This window comes from Micrasema longulum, unplaced genomic scaffold, assembly GCF_059751315.1.
Source record: "Micrasema longulum isolate JH-2025_06_02 unplaced genomic scaffold, ASM5975131v1 h1tg000696l, whole genome shotgun sequence".
Lineage (NCBI taxonomy): Eukaryota > Metazoa > Arthropoda > Insecta > Trichoptera > Brachycentridae > Micrasema > Micrasema longulum.
This window is the reverse complement of record NW_028277892.1, coordinates 304,622-321,211: the sequence shown is the minus strand read 5'-3', so window position 1 is coordinate 321,211 and position 16,590 is coordinate 304,622. Positions and strand designations below refer to the sequence as shown.

Here is a 16,590-nt window from a genome sequence, read left to right as displayed (position 1 = left end):
CTCCTCTTCTTCCTAATTTTGGTTTCTTTTTCTTACAGTTTTTTCCATGTTCTCGATTACACTGACAGTAGTCTCGATTTGACTTTGACGTTTGTTTGTGTTATTTTAAAAGTTACTGCGCACGCGCACATATCAGTGTTGACTGTTTAAAAAAATGAAGTATGAAATAACATGTGAATTGTTATTCTAGGTAATAAATATTTTTATAAGTAAACCTTTTTTTATATCGGTTATAAATAGTTATACCGGGTATAGTTATTTCTTAATATAAACCTGCCATAAGGAAATCTAATAAGTAAGGCTTTATGTTTATATTAAGTTTAAAATTTGTTTTATGTGTGTATCGGACACCATTTGATGCTTCTTTTTAGTCGTAATTTGATCTACATACTACTACTACTACTACTACTACTAACCATCACGCCATTTCCCCGGAGGGGTAGGCAGAGAGGATAGAACGCCACACCACTCTGTCCTGGCACACTTCCTTTGCTTCCTTCACATTCATACATCTTCTCATGCACGCACGTCGATTATTCCGACTTTTCACATGACCACTTTCAAGAATTTGTTGTACTTGATCATGCCATGTCTTTCTCGGCCTTCCTCGACTTTTACAACCAGACACATTCGCATCATAAATCTTTTTAGCCGTTCTTTCATCATTCATTCGCTCCACATGACCGAACCATCGCAAAAGACCTTTCTTAATTTTGTCGATAATGCTTAACTCAGCCTTGCATTCTGCTCTAATTTCGACATTAGGGCACCTATCATACATTGTTTTTCCGCACATTCGCCTGAGGGATCGCATTTCAACAGCATTCAGTCTACTTTCGTCCCTTTTTTTCCAACTCCATGCTTCGCTTCCATACATTAGGGTTGGTACCAGAACTCCATTATGAACTGCTAACTACAAACTCGTATATTAAAATTAGAATACAATTAATACATGCATTTTTACAATTTTTATTTTAGACATATAAATATTTTATATTTTAATTAGATTTTTTTTATTTGCTAAAAGTCCGATGCACTCCGCTCCTATTCGTTTTACGAACCCGGAACCTTCCGTTTGTGAGTCAAGGGTCGTAGCCATTACACCACGGAGACCACATCTAAAAACGTTTCAACATCCTCAAAATATTGTTGAATAATATTTAAGTATATCACCAAAAAAGAAATTTATTTATTTAGTTTGTAAATTAACAAAGTAACATACAAGATACATTTGCTTATTAATACTATAAAGATATAAACCTACAATACACCTAATTTATTATCTTTGAATATGTCCAATTCGAGGATGTCCAAATGCTTCCAGACAGACTAGATATCCTCCCTGCAAATGCCTAGACTTCCATATTCCCTTTTCAAAAATGTTTTCCCTCTCTGTTGCAAAACATTTATATGTAAATTACTCCCTAAGGAGGAAATGCAGTATGTTTGCAAACATTTGGACATACTCAAAATTGTTGAATAAACTAACTGGTTAAAGAAGTATAAAAATTAAAAAATTGTTTTCAGGCGTTACCTAGAAGGTGAATTTTTCAGCCGGATGAATCTCACCCACACGATAAAGGTTTCAGCTCTTTTACTTCACAAAAGTCAACAAATGTAAGAGTTGAGGAAATATGGATGTTTGAACATAGGCAGAATGGTAAATGTTACACAGTGTGTAAAGTGGCCACTTAAACCAGCTAATGACAGTCATTAGCCCTGTAAATGCCTAGACTTCTAAATTCCCCTTTCGACTTTGTTGCAACAAATTAATATTTATTTATGAATCTTTAAAATATATATTTTACTTTTCCCAATTCGTAATATTTTATGTAAAAAGTATTTTACTTGGAGAGTGGAGACCCGTCCAGCTTTCGTGAGGCTTTCTGGCAAATCATTTGACATTTAAAGACCTCCCCGGAAGAACGGTCTGTATGAAAAAAAAGACAGCTCGACAGAAGACATTTTGATTCACATAGATCCTTATACGCTAAAAAAAAGAATGCAACCATAGATATGAGTCAAAATCAGTGTTGCAAAAAGAAAAATGACATTCCAACACCTACCTAATGCCATATAAATCAATATTTCATCAAAAAATCACTTTTTGATTACATGTACTAAATAGATTCTTCTTCTGGGGAGGTCGTCATTTTTTGATTCCTTCACTACCCTCAATGTGCTATTTACTGCCTTGGTTAGAAGTAATTTAGAATTCAATTCAACAATTTGGTCACCTTATTACAATGTTCATATTTTAAAGTTAGAAAGAGTACAACGTAAATTCCTCATATTCATCAATTACAAACTTAATATACCCACTGAAAATATTGATTACGATAATTTATTATGTACACTAAACATGTTAACTCTTTGTAAAAGAAGAATTATAAATGATTTATTAAATTTATATAAAATAGCAAATGGCGTATTGGACGTCCCGGAATTTACTAGTGTTATCAGCTTAAAAGTACCAGTTTGAAATACTCGGCAGCTAACGCTATTTTTTTAATCTCCTGGCAGTCACAATTATTATTAAAATTCACCAATACCTAGACTACACCGGCTAGGTAATGAGTATGGTGAAGTTGATATATTTCGTCTGTCTTTATATAAATATAGGTTAAGTATTCAAAAGGTTAGAAATTAATTTGTGTAAAATTTCTTAATATTGTTCTTTATTTTGTTTTTGCATGTATCTCTATAATAATGTATAAACTTATATGTATGTATATGTATGTGTGTATGTTTTCATATGTAAATTTATTAAATATATTTCCATGTACCCTATACCCTATACCTATGTTGGTACATTTCCTGATTTTTACTTATTATTGTATCTTTTAGCTTTTCTTATGTTATCTTTAATTTTAACTTAATTTACATACTTATGTTTCACTGCTGCACTTGAATGTAATTTCTAATATATGTAAAAGCCCGAAGGGCGTGTAAATATAAATAAATAAATAAATAAAAATAAATAAATACCTTTATCGAAAATGTTGTTTTGAAATCCATTCAGTCACACTTTAGGAAGCCTGAAATCACCATTACTTCTCGTTCTATACCCGCGGAAATCTTTATTGTATTGAATACTAAATAAAAAAAATAATACAAAATTTTTTCCTTATGGCCAGTAATTCTCGGAAGATAATTTTATCGTAAAGGGATAAAATATTCGTGCCGGCGATATAAAATGCTTGCAAATAATTATCGGTTACAGTTATGCCAAACCGGCTGTTCTTTTTGGGTAAATTATAAACAGTCATCATGTTTTGGGTGAGTGGGCACAGCAGACTGGACACAACAAAATACTAAACTATTCGCGACAAATTAACAGACAAAATATGTATGAACTAATAATATAAACTACAAACGAAAATTTGATGTCGGAAAAACTAAATAGATGGAAATAGGAAGAAAAAAACCAAGCTTAAAAAAGGGTCTCGTAAAAAATAAATTAACCCAAAGTTTGACATCAAATAATATTAATAAAGACGTAAAGCGTTGGACAAAACTTTTGTATATTGGAAAAACTAGTGATAAAATTGGACAAATAATACATAAAAATTAATCCACCGCAGCAGCCTTTTACAATAATAATTTCTTAGCTAATTTGTTAGTAAATACTAAAGACAAAAAATATAAGTTTTCTAACTCAGGAACTACCTTCCTAATTGTAACGACTGTAAAAATACATGCTACGTAGGCCAATTGGGTAGAGCCTTAAAAACACGCATAAAAGAGCACATACAATCATGGTCTAGTAATAAAGATAATTCAAATTTTGCCAATAATTTAATAGAAAATACACATTCCTTCGATTTAAAAACGAATGTAAAAATAATTCATATTGCACCTAAAGGCCATAAACTTGACAAACTTGAAATTCTCGAAATAAATAGATTTAAAATAAACCCGACGTAGAATTATTTAATGAACAAATAACACACGTGCATTATCCATTACTATACCCATTGTAATATATTTTTACTAATGACTTTTTACCCTTTGTTTTTTAGAAATCATAATTGACAAAAATCACACTCACGAAGGAAGGGGCACTAAAAATAAATTAAATAGCATTATATCAACTCATTAGTTGACCCAAAAAAAATAAATTGAAAATTATCCCTAAGATAAAAATAACTTTATTTAATTTACTTTCATATAATTTTGAATTCTCTATTCATACCCTCTGTTTTGTATAAATACATTGAACTCCTTAATTAAGATACCAGTCTCGAAGATGTCGCGAAAGTGATGAAACCGGTCACTGGATATTCCAAATTTGTGGATTTAATAAATTAATAATAAATGTATACAAAGATGACGGAACTATTCAGAAAATCGATGAAATGAAGGATTTGGGTAAAATATTAGACTCGAAGTTAACTTTGAATGCTAACTTCAAGTGTGTTTTTTTATAAAATATTATTTTTCGGTAGATTAAGGAATAAATTAAATAGAAATTCTGCAGAACTTAAACATAGAAAATAATAATTATTCCATTTCTGATATAGAGTGTTATTTTTAGTTAATGACGGAAATTTAAATAATTTAGAAGTAACAACAATGATGTAATAACTTATATTTACATATAAGTTGTTAATTTAAAAATACTTGATACACTTCCACTTATTTGTTTGACCAATTAGCGTTTTCATCCTTTAATGGGCATCTTCAGACTGGCACCAGACACCAGTAACTTATATGTAAATATAAGCTATTACATCATTACAATGGAATTTCTTTAAGAATTGTCAATAAATAATTTAAATCAAGTAACATCAATATTTTGAGTTTGTTTACATTTTTCTAGACAAAAACTGGATTCAACTCCCTGGGGAGCTGTTAATATTAACATATTACAACAGAGATGAAGAACATTTTAGAGAAGGGAATATAAAAGCGCACTTGAGGTGATTTTCACAAAAACGGCGCTATATAAATTATCCAAATATATATATATATAAAGGCATCTATAGAGCTTATTGTCGTTGGATGGTTGAAGTGGTCACTTTACACATAAAATTTGAACAAACTCAAAATATTGTTGATAAATCCAACTTGTCCATGAAGAAATAAAGAAATTAAAAAATTAAATGTTTAGGCGTTGCCTAGTATGTAGGTGAAATAATTTAATTAGATAAATCTCACCCGTATAAATAAAAGTTTCAGCTCTTTAATTTCACAAACATCAACAGATGAAAGAATTAAAGGAATATAGATGTTCAAATATGGCCAGAATGGTGAATGTTACACAGTGTGTAAAGTGGCCACTTAAACCAGCCAATGAAAGGTCTTAAGCTCTGTAGATGCCTAGACTTCTGTATTCTGTTCTCTGCAATGTTCTTCATCTCTGTTGTAATATGTTAATTGAGAAGTACTTTAAAATAGAGCCTTGAGAAAACTGCTAAAGAAAGGTAGATATAATAAAATAGAAAAAAATGAGAGAAGAACTCAATGAGGAACTTCAGCCTTACAGGAAATTGGATACAAAAAAAGTTTTTTGCGTGCGGTAAAAATAAGATCATTAAATTGTGCTGCAAACTTTCTTAAAAATGTACGAAAAAATTAAAATTAATATTTAAATAAAAACACACTACTTTGAACGACGTCAATGGTTCATATGAAACAACCAATGATATGAGAGCTGTGAAGGATATCTGGTTTGCTTACCGAAAATGAACCAATAGGGAGAACTGACAGGGAAGAACCTTTGACGTCACGCGCGAAATTATTTCAGAAATACAAAACTTTAAAAAGTCATAGCGCTGATAATACGATGTATATATATATTTTAATTGGCTTAGTTTAATAGTCTATTAAAAAATTAAAAAAAGACACCGAACCTCCTCATTGGACACCAATAAAAAAGAGACCGATGCATAATATGCTTATTTTTATTTTTCAATCGAATGCCTAAATACTTCATCAATAAGATAGTGTTAAATTTAAAACTTAAGTGTATTTATAGAAATAAGGATAAAGAATAAAGACATTTCGCGTGACAATAATTAAGTATTCCATCTGCCAGTCTGTAGCACTAACTATGCACAACACTCTTTCCTCTATCGTTCTTGCTCTAACTATAATGCTTTTTTTTATCTATTGATATATTTTATATGCCCCTTAATTTATTTAAAAATAAATTAAGACACATTCTTTTTGGCTGCGATACGATCCCACTTGCTATTTAATGATGCTCACACTCACATACACCTGAACACTAAGGGGAAGGTGGGGGCATGATGGGGTAGTGGGGCAAGATAAGGCCCTGCGATAAAAGCCGAAATCTGCCGAGTAGCTCCGAGCAGATTACGCCATTTGATGCTCACTTTAGACCCCCCACCAAAGGTGCAATTGCAGCGGACATGTGTGCACGCTCCGATACGCAGCGATACTCAACGTGTTTTTCGCAAATTTTATGTTATTTTATCGAGTTTGGCTGCTTGTGACATTAAAAGAAGCATACCGTGATTTTAACTGGCTGATAGTCGCTTTAAAAGCTCAAAATATTGTCATATACCGTAAGTTCATCAATTATTTCCAGAGAAATTGTATTTCGTAAACAATAAGCGTTGTTAACAAGCATAGTAAAAGAGGCAAGACATTGTATCGGTACCCCATCTTACCTCATTGCTTGAACACAATGTAGTAACAGTTTTTATTTTCTTTGTGTAAGCAGCATATGGTCCGAAACTACGTTTGAAAGACCAAAAGGGGGTGTTGGTCAAAGGAATGCATGAATCGAGATAAAGACGACATTTTAGAAGGGAAAAAAGGATATAAACTAGCTGCAAGATTTTATTCAATTCCTCAAACTACTTTGGAGCGAAAAGTTATGTTGGCCAGGCAAAATAATAACAGGATAGATAAGGTGAAGGTTCTTTTAGGTCCTAAACATACAGTTTTTAATGAAAATGAAGTAGCCATCGAAACGATCAAGACGTAACTCTTCTTCCATAAATGATGAAGATGATACAGAGTGCCTGTTTTGTAGAGGGCCATACGTTGAGTCAAATAAAGGCTGGATAGCGTGTCAAATGTGCCAGAGCTGGGCGCACTGTTCATGCGCAGGAGTAGAGGAAAAAAACCAAGACACCATCCTTGTCTGTCCTATTTGCGAACCGCAGTAGGCGTACCCCATCTTTCCCCACCAGTGGGGCAAGACGGGATAATTACGACTGTATTTAATTGATTTATTTCACTAATTTTTTTATATTATTTTTAGTTTTTTTGTAACACGTTTGTTAGATTAAAGATCAAAGTTTATAAAAAAACTTTTTTTAAAAGATTTAAAAAAAGGAACGCGTTTTATTGACGTATTACCTTAAAGGCCCTATCATGCCCCACCCTCCCCTACTCCCACAGAAATACACATAAACACACTTGATTGATTGATGATGATTCTTATTTAGAAACTTCGCTGGTCTGTCCTTCAACCGTATTTTTTATATGTTATTATATCATTGTCAACTTTTTGTTTCTTTGAAATAAATAAAAAAAAGAACACGATCCCAAAATTGCATTATGTGTAAAGGTTTAAAAGTGTATGAAGAAATACAAGAAATGAATAGATTAAGTAGGAATTTAAAAATAAATCTCCCAACTCAACACAGGACTTTTAGTCCCATAGAGTTAGAACCTAAGTCTCAAAAAATGTGTAAACTACTTATAAGTAAATAAATGAATAAGGAAAACTTAACAATGCTTGATTATGTCCAAATGCTTGCAGACTGGCTGGACTTCCTCCCTAGGTAGTTATTCATATTTAAATTTATTTCAACAAAGAGGGAAAACATTTTTGAGAAGGGAATATGTATGAAGTCTATGTATTTACAGGGCTTATGATCTGTCATTGGCTGGTTTAAGTGGCCACTTACACACTGTGTACACACTGTGTAACATTCACCATTCTGCCCATGTTTTAACATCCATATTTCCTTAATAAATTTAAATTAAAAATTTCGTTTCAGAATATTTCTGTACATTTATTTTAGAGCATCATCTTCTATTTGCACAAAAAAATTTATGTTTTTAAACTGCTAAATTTAAAATTTTTAAGTCCCTCATGGTTCTGTGAACATGACCAATTTTGAAAATAACCTCCTGATTTACTCTCATACAATTACACACAAACACACCCTCTTACTCATATTATGTATATATTTATATATATTTATATAAACGCACTCCCACATGAATGTACCATAATTTAATATGTATGATTATTATTTAGAAACTTTGCTGGTCTGTCATTCAACCTAATGGTTATTACGTAAATGAATCTGTTGTTGACTGCATGTTTATATTTAATAAAATAAATATGTTAAATAAATGCAAGTAGACTATCCTTGTTAAACTTCTAAGGGCCGGTTGCATCGACAAAAGTTAAGTTAAAGTCAGGCTAAAGTCAAATAAAAGTTACTTTTATGTCAAAATGCGTTGCATACAAAAAAATTAACTTAATATTAACAAAAAAGTTACTTTTATTTAAATGGCCACTAGGGGGCCGTTTAAAGTTAAGTTTAAAGTTAAATGCGATCTGCCATCTGTCAAAAAAGCGTCGTGAGTGTTGAAATCCATTGATCGATCTGTGAAAAGTTGCACAAAATGACAATTTTATCTGATTTTTCGTCTTCCGATGACGAATTTATCATCGAGTATATTCTAAACCGAAAAAAAAAACTGTTCAAACCACGAACGGACCATTTTTTGTGGGAAGAGTCCGACTTTATCGCAATATTTTGAATGTCAAAGAAGTGAAGAACTATTAATTATTTGAATTTTTAATCGTTAATTATTTTTCAAAACACGGGACTTGATCATCATCGGGCGTGGTGTAAAATAAATCTAAATCATCACTGTATTGAATGCTGTTTATTTATTTTTAAACAGAGCTAGATTGAGCTCAGTTAACTCTTTCTGGGCATTTAAGGCTGCCTTAGTTGCCCGAAAAATTTTTTATCTAGTTCAAAAAGGACGATGTCCCTTTTGTTTTTTTCTTCTCCGAATGCGCAGTGTTGCTTCGCCCTTTCGCACACACTGAAAATTGGAAAGAAATTTAAACGTTTGTGCCCAAAGACGCGTCGTGGGGCATGTGTATTGCTACATGTAAATAAACAAGTACGTGCTTGCGCAAAAATCCCAATAATTTTTAGGGTGAAACTTGAACCTTTACAGTGGCAACATTCTTAACTTTAACTCAACTAAAATAATGTTGATGCAACGGAATTTTTCAGTTACCAGATTTTTATTTAAATCTTAAAGTAGGGCACACATATCATACATATTGTTATGTGTGTTCTAATAATAACATTGCAAATATATTTAATTTATAAATTGTTTATCACATATGTTTTGACCATTATTTTAAATTTTGAAATGTTTTTTTCTTCATAAATATTTTTTTCCGTTTTGTAATACTTTTTGATTGCTTTAAATAAAATTGAATTTTGTGACTTTGCCTTTTTCCTAAATGGAAGTCTAATTTTGTTCTTTTCTCTAGTATTGTGATCGTGTTCATGCTGGTTCCGATCAATTTTTTTCCAAAATTCTGTTTTTTTATTAGAGTTTATAATTTTATGAAGAAATATCATTGTATTGTAAAATATTCTTTGTTTATATGTTAATAATTTCATTTCATTTACCATCGACTTTACCCTCGTATATCTATTTTTTTTCAAAATGATTCCAAAGGCTTTATTTTGTAATACAGTTAGTTTATCTATGTTTTCTTTGTTTGATAAAAATAAAATGCTACTAAAGTAGTTAACGTGTGGTTCAATAATTGCTTTGTAAATAGTTTTGCAAGAGTCCCTATCAATAAATCTTCTGATCTTTCCCAAAATTGATATTTTTTTTGCAATCTTATTTATTACCATCTTAGCGTTTTGGTGAAATGTAAGTTTTGAATCCAACATTACACCTAAATATTTAATTTCAGTGACTTCATTAAGTTTTTCATTTTCTATTACAATTGATGGTGTTATTTCTTTTCTTTTGTTATTTTGATCCTTAACTTAGTTTAAATATTTAATTTTAAACTAAATTTATACCAACTTTGATGCAACCGGCCCTAAATCAAATAAAATAACATTTAGGGGTATATGTATCATTGCTTTCAAACTTTCTTTTCGCTTATATGTCACATAAATAATGTATTAAATATTAATTAATTAAACATTAAAAAATAATAAATAAGTATTTTAAGAAAAAGATTTCTTAGTCTTTCCGATACATCATCTTTCTATCATAAAATCTCTAATCACCATGACACTTGTAACCGCATCGTGACAAGATTTCACGGCCCGCTGGTCATTCCTCGGATGAAAAATGTTCACAGAGAAACTATTCTTGCAACCTAATTTGCATAAATATTTACATATTCGTATAGGCAAATAGACATAGGCATTAGCAATGTGGATTCACAATTAATTTATAATAGCAACGGCACCCGCTAATGCCGTATTCACAAGTTTCCTGGAAAATGAGAACTCAAAAGTATCCTCAAACTACCAATACGTTTTCCAAAAAATGGCGGCCGTCATGAATGTCTCCTAAATTTTTAAAATAGTATTACAATGTTGCAATATGTATGTACCAATGGATAAACGGGGAGCAAAATGTTCAGGAAACAAGTTTTAGTGATTGTACGGTTTCCAAAACACCATGAATTTTTAACCAAATGAGATAATCGATATCTTTAACGTGAGTTTTGTAAATTTTATATATCAATGTATATATTCCATATTAAATAGAACTTAATATTCTGTTAATATTGTATTTTAAACATTATGTACCCTAGCTGCTTTAAACCTTTGACTGCATTTCTTTGATATGTTTGTATTTTATTTGTTTATCTATTTTATTTTTTTAAATATCTAGCTTCTATAGCTTATTTTTTAATTTTTTATTGTTATTTTTTATTTTTAAAACCAACTCAACTTCTTAACACAGTTCTGTATGTATTCTGTTTTTATTTCGCATTTTACTGAGTTTCAAAATATTTTTGTAGACATATTTATATATTTTCATGTTTTTTTTTTTTTTTTTTACTATGTTTTCACTGCATTTATTACTATGATTTTATATTTTTTTTTTTTTTGCTACGTTTTTTTTACTACATTTTTTACTATGTTTTTACTACAATTTTAGTATGTTTTTACTACAATTTTAGTATGTTTTTACTACAATTTTACTATGTTTTTACTACATTTTTTACCATGTTTTTACTCCATTTTTTACTTTGTTTTTCACTTTGTCCTGTATCTTTATAACTGTTCCTATAAATTGATTACTGTTTTTTATATTTTTTGACTGTTTTAGAACGGGGTTAATAACCCTAGTTAGACAGTCAAAGCAACTTTACATAAATTATAATTTTGTGTATGTAATATAATGATAATAAATAAATAAATAAATAAATATTTCTTTATATTGTATTTTTTAAAATTTATGTTGTTTATGCACTTATCTTTTTATTTTTATTTTTATTCCAACTATACTTCTTAACACTGGTCCAATCTTTTATATCTTTAAATCGTATTTTTAAAAATGTATGTTGTTTATATACTCATCTTCTTTTTTTATACCAACTTTACTTCTAAACACTGTTCTGTATTTTATTGCTTTATATTGTATTTTTTTAATTTTATGTTGTTTATATACTCATATTTTATATAACTTCCTTGTATGTAAAAGCCTTATGGGCGTAAAAAATAATAAAATAAAATAAAATAATTTCAATCTGTTTTCAGAGTAATATTTGAGTATTAATTTAAAATAGAGATCTTCCGCATATTAACGGGATTACATTGGTATTGCGCAATACCATGTTGACAATCCTGCCGGCCAGTCCGTCTACCACGTGACCAGTTCTCCTCCACTTTGCCGCTAGGGGCACTGCCGACAGCTAGTACCACGTGATCCGTAGTATAACAGCGCTTTAAAACGCTTGTAATACTATAAAGAACTTTTAATGTAAAATGATGATTATTTGGATAATAATAGTACATATTAAAATATCATATCTGGGACGACTGATGTGTTTTGCATGGACTCAAAGTGGAGATTTTTATTTCAACTTAAAAGCATTTTCACAAGGAAAGTGGACTTTGGACTTCTATATTACCTTCTCTTAAATGTTCTTCATCTCTGTTGTAATATGTTAATGTTAACAGCTCCCCAGGGAGTTGAATCCAGTCCTTGTCTACAAAAATTTGGACAAACTCAAAATATTGTTGATAAATTCACCTGGTCCAAGAAGAAGAATAGAAATTGAAAAAATAAGATTTTCAGGCGATGCCTAGTATGTAGCTGAAATAATTTAATTAGATGAATCTCACCCCCATAAATAAAGGTTTTAGCTCTTTAACTTCACAAACATCAACAGATGAAAGAATTGAAGAAATATAGATGTTTAAATATGGGCAGAATGGTGAATGTTACACAGTGTGTAAAGTGGCCATTAAAACCAGCCAATGACAGGTCATAAGCCCTGTAGATACCTAGACTTCTATATTACCTTCTCTCAAATGTTCTTCAATTCTTTTGTAATATGTTAATATTATGTGTGTGTATAATTAAGTTGGATAGCAAATTTGTATAATTAAGATTTAGCAAAGCAGTAGTCAACGCTAAATTAATCGTTTCGCATGTTTACTAACAATAATCATAAATAGCAATCATGATTATGGCATACGTAATACTTTTTATTTATTTTTCTTTACTCTCCGTTAACAGGTGCGCGATATAAAGCACCTTAACGATTTGAAAATGGTGTCAATTTTTGCTCACAAATTAAGCATTGAAATATTTTAATGATATTTTGATGTGAATTTCATGGTGTAAAGGTGAGAGCGTTTGGCAACTATCTTTATTCCCTTATACACATTAAATGGTGCATAGGCCACTAAATATATTATTACATACTGTATTATTAAATTATCTGTATTATATTTTGATATAAGATCTAAATTTATTGCAAAAGAGAAATAAAGCATTTTTTATATGGTAATATGGAAGTCTAGGCATTTACAAGACTTATGACCTGACTTTAGATGCCTAGACTTCCCTATTCCCTTCTCATAAATGTTTTCCTTCTCAGCTGCAACAAATTTTTATCTGAATACTGTAGTGTTAAATAAACTTTAAAACTAATCAATACTATCTATCTTTTTTGGGTGATACCGTGTATGTTGGATTTGATTCGACGTTTCGGCTACCATTGCAGGAGCCATCTTCAGGGAAAACTGTGAAGATGGCTCCTGCAATGGTAGCCGAAACGTCGGATCAAATCCAACATACACGGTATCACCCAAAAAAAAAAGATTATATTGATAACAGTGACCGTGAAAACCTTCGCACCTTTTTAAAACTAATATTTCACGTCAATCATAAAACGAATCGAACCCAGGACCTCAAGAATGGTAGGTGAACATGCCAACTATTACACTAGGAGGCCGACTTATCACTACTTGATTTCCTGCTCCAGGATTTTTACCTCAGAGCAGCCATCGAGTTAAAAACACTTGACCTGGGTTTTGGTTCTATATCACACACGTAACTAAACAATTCACCCGTCTTTCGTTAATTTATTCGTCAACAGTATTTTAATAAATGTTATTTAAAAAAAAAACAAAGCCCAACTTTTTTTATTTCTCAATTCTTTATCTCTCTAGAGATATCGATCTGTTAGAAAATAATGCAGCAAAACAGCGTTTATTCGGTATCGACAATGTTACACAGTGTGTAAAGTGGCCACTTAAACCAGCCAATGACAAGTCATAAGCCCTGTAAAGGCCTAGACTTCTACATTCCCTTCTTTAAGGTATTCTCCATCCCTGTTATAATTTGTTACCATTTAAATGTGTTTGCGTCATATATTATTATGATCCCATGCAAAGCACAAGGGTTGTATTTTTTTAGTGTGGTATTTTATCGAAATGTTTTTTTTGTTATTTCTGATCGAATATATTTTTTCACAACAACAACAAACAACAGAACCATCACGCCGTTTCCCCGTAAGGGTAGGCAGAGAGGATAGAACGCCACAAGACTATATCTTTGCTTACATATCTCGCTTCCTCTACATTCATACATCTTCTTATGCACGCGCGCCGATTATTCCTACTTTTGACATGTCCATTTTGAAGTATTTGTTGGATTTGGCCATGCCATGCCTTTCTCGGCCTTCCTCTATTTCTGCATCCATCGACATTCGCATTGTAAATATTCTTAGACGTTTTTTCGCTGTCCATTCGTTCTACATGTCCAAACCAGCGCGGAGCTCCTTTCTTGATTTTGTCGATAATGCTTGTCTCAGCCTTACATAATGTACGGATCTCAACATTTGTGCATCTATCGTACATAGTTTCACCACACATTCGTCTGAGAGATAGCATTTCGACAGCATTTAGACTACTTTCATCCCCGTTTTTCCAAGTCTAAGTCCATACTCCGCTCCCATACATCAGGGTCGGGACCAGGACTCCGTGGTGAACTGTATGCTAAAAATTGTATCTGTTATAAAACAAAAATATACATACTTACAATTTTTATGTGCTATTTGAGTACAATCCAATAATTCTGCTTGGACACTTCATAAAAAGTGTATTTTCACTTTAATCACTCAGAAAGTGTCAATAAACTTAACTTCACACAGAGAAATCCCAATAATTACACAGTCCACTAAAACATCACACTAAAAGCGTTTTTAGGCATTATTTTGTGGTTTTACAACCAAGTTTGTTTTACGACCGGCTTTATTGTTTACAGACGAGAGAGTTTTGGTTCGATGATCGCGCAGAGCTATGATATTCGATAGCCGTCCAAGCCTTAGGCGGGTTTGCTCATTACTAGACAGGTAGGCTTCGTAGGAGTGCGCGCGCACCTGTGTGGAACTTTCTTCCGAAGTTTGCCGGAGATCGCCGGGGACAGCCGAGCGGGTTGACCCGGCAGGTGGCGTTGAAAAGTCATTGCTAATGTCAAGGATCGCGGTTCGATTCCGATCAAACCGTTATACTATTCAACACATTACAACGGAGATGGAGAGTATTTTTGAGATGGAATTATGGAAGTCTAGGCATTTTCAGAGCTTATGATCTGTTATTGAGTGGTTTAATTATATTTATTTAAACACTTTTTATGTATAAAAAGTTTACATACATATGCGTAAGGGCGGATATATTGCCTTAAGGCAATTTCTTCCTACCTACCTAAACAGTTGAATTTGATGAAATCAGTGATGTGTGAAAATATTGTAGGTATATTATAATATTTTCATTATAAAACAAAACATTGGTAAACCAATACACATATTTATATTTTTAGTAAAAGATATTGACTAAATATCTACACTATACCATGAATAGAGGAGGAGGTATATTGGAAAAGAAAAACGGAGGAGCAAGATAAAGTGGTTTCAGAGGCCACTTTACACCCTGTGTAACATTCATAGTTTTGCCTTTATTTCAACATTCATATTTCTTTAATTCTAAAGCTAAATAGCTGAAACCTTTATTGATGTGGGCGAGATTAATCTGTCTGAATTTTTTTACCTACTGGGTAACGCCTGAAAACAGTTCCCAATTTAAATACTTTTGGGATCAGTTTGTTTAACCAATATTTGTTTTAGTTTGTAGACTCAGACTGGATCCGGTCATTGTCTACAAACATTAGGACAATTACAAAATATCGTAATTTATTTATTTATTTTTACTAGCTGAACCCGGTCACGCTTCGCTGTGACTTTGTCTGATATTAATTATTAGGGCAGTAAATAAATAGTCTAGCAACTATTCATTTACTGAGAAAACACATTGCTTAATTAAATATCTGAGTTTGCTGTAGAATATAAAAAAATGCAATTTTCTATAAAAAAATGTGTCAATCCATCGATTACTTTTTGAAATTTGCAGCCACAAACATTCGAACCCTAAATTTTTATACATATAGATTGTAGGGATTTTAAAAAAAAACTTTGGCTAAAATTGGTCGGTGAACGGTCGTTCAGTATTTGTTAAGTTTAAAACGCATAAAATGTTCCGATTCCATTAGAACTTTCCGAATAAAAAGTATATTTATTTATTTTATTTTTATTTATTTATTCACACTCTTTATCAAAATACAATTCCATGTTCACTTTGCCCAGCTAACAAGGGTACATACCCCGTTCCAAGCTAGGCAATTACATTTTAATATATTATAATAGTTAACAAATTAATATAGAGCACAGACAAACAAAATATAATCTATTCGAATACACATTTTGATTCATTTACATACAGACATACACATATATACACACATATATATAAATATACACATATATACACATGTACATACACACACACGTACATACACCCATGCGCATAAACATACATACATTCATAAAAACATAAACAATTTATTTATGCAAAACTTCATGGTGATATATATATATATATAGTTGGATAATTTATAAAGCGCCATTTTTGTGAAAATCACCTCAAGGGCGCTGTACAGTTAATAAATATCCCAGTACGTCTTGCAGCTACAGAGCGCATGGACGGTTGGGATTCTAGTTCCTCGTTTTCAATTAAG

At 31.5% G+C, this 16,590-nt stretch overlaps 1 protein-coding gene across 1 annotated transcript in view; it reads right to left on the bottom strand.

The window, feature by feature from the left end:
- The window catches only part of LOC148279595 (uncharacterized), a 114,186-nt gene extending 99,319 nt beyond the window's left edge, over positions 1 to 14,867 (bottom strand). Inside the window, exon 1 of the mRNA XM_088229692.1 lies at positions 14,560 to 14,867. The gene's annotated coding sequence lies outside the window, so the exon portion shown is untranslated. The remainder of the gene's footprint in view (positions 1 to 14,559) is intronic.
- Between the last annotated feature and the right edge of the window lie 1,723 nt (positions 14,868 to 16,590).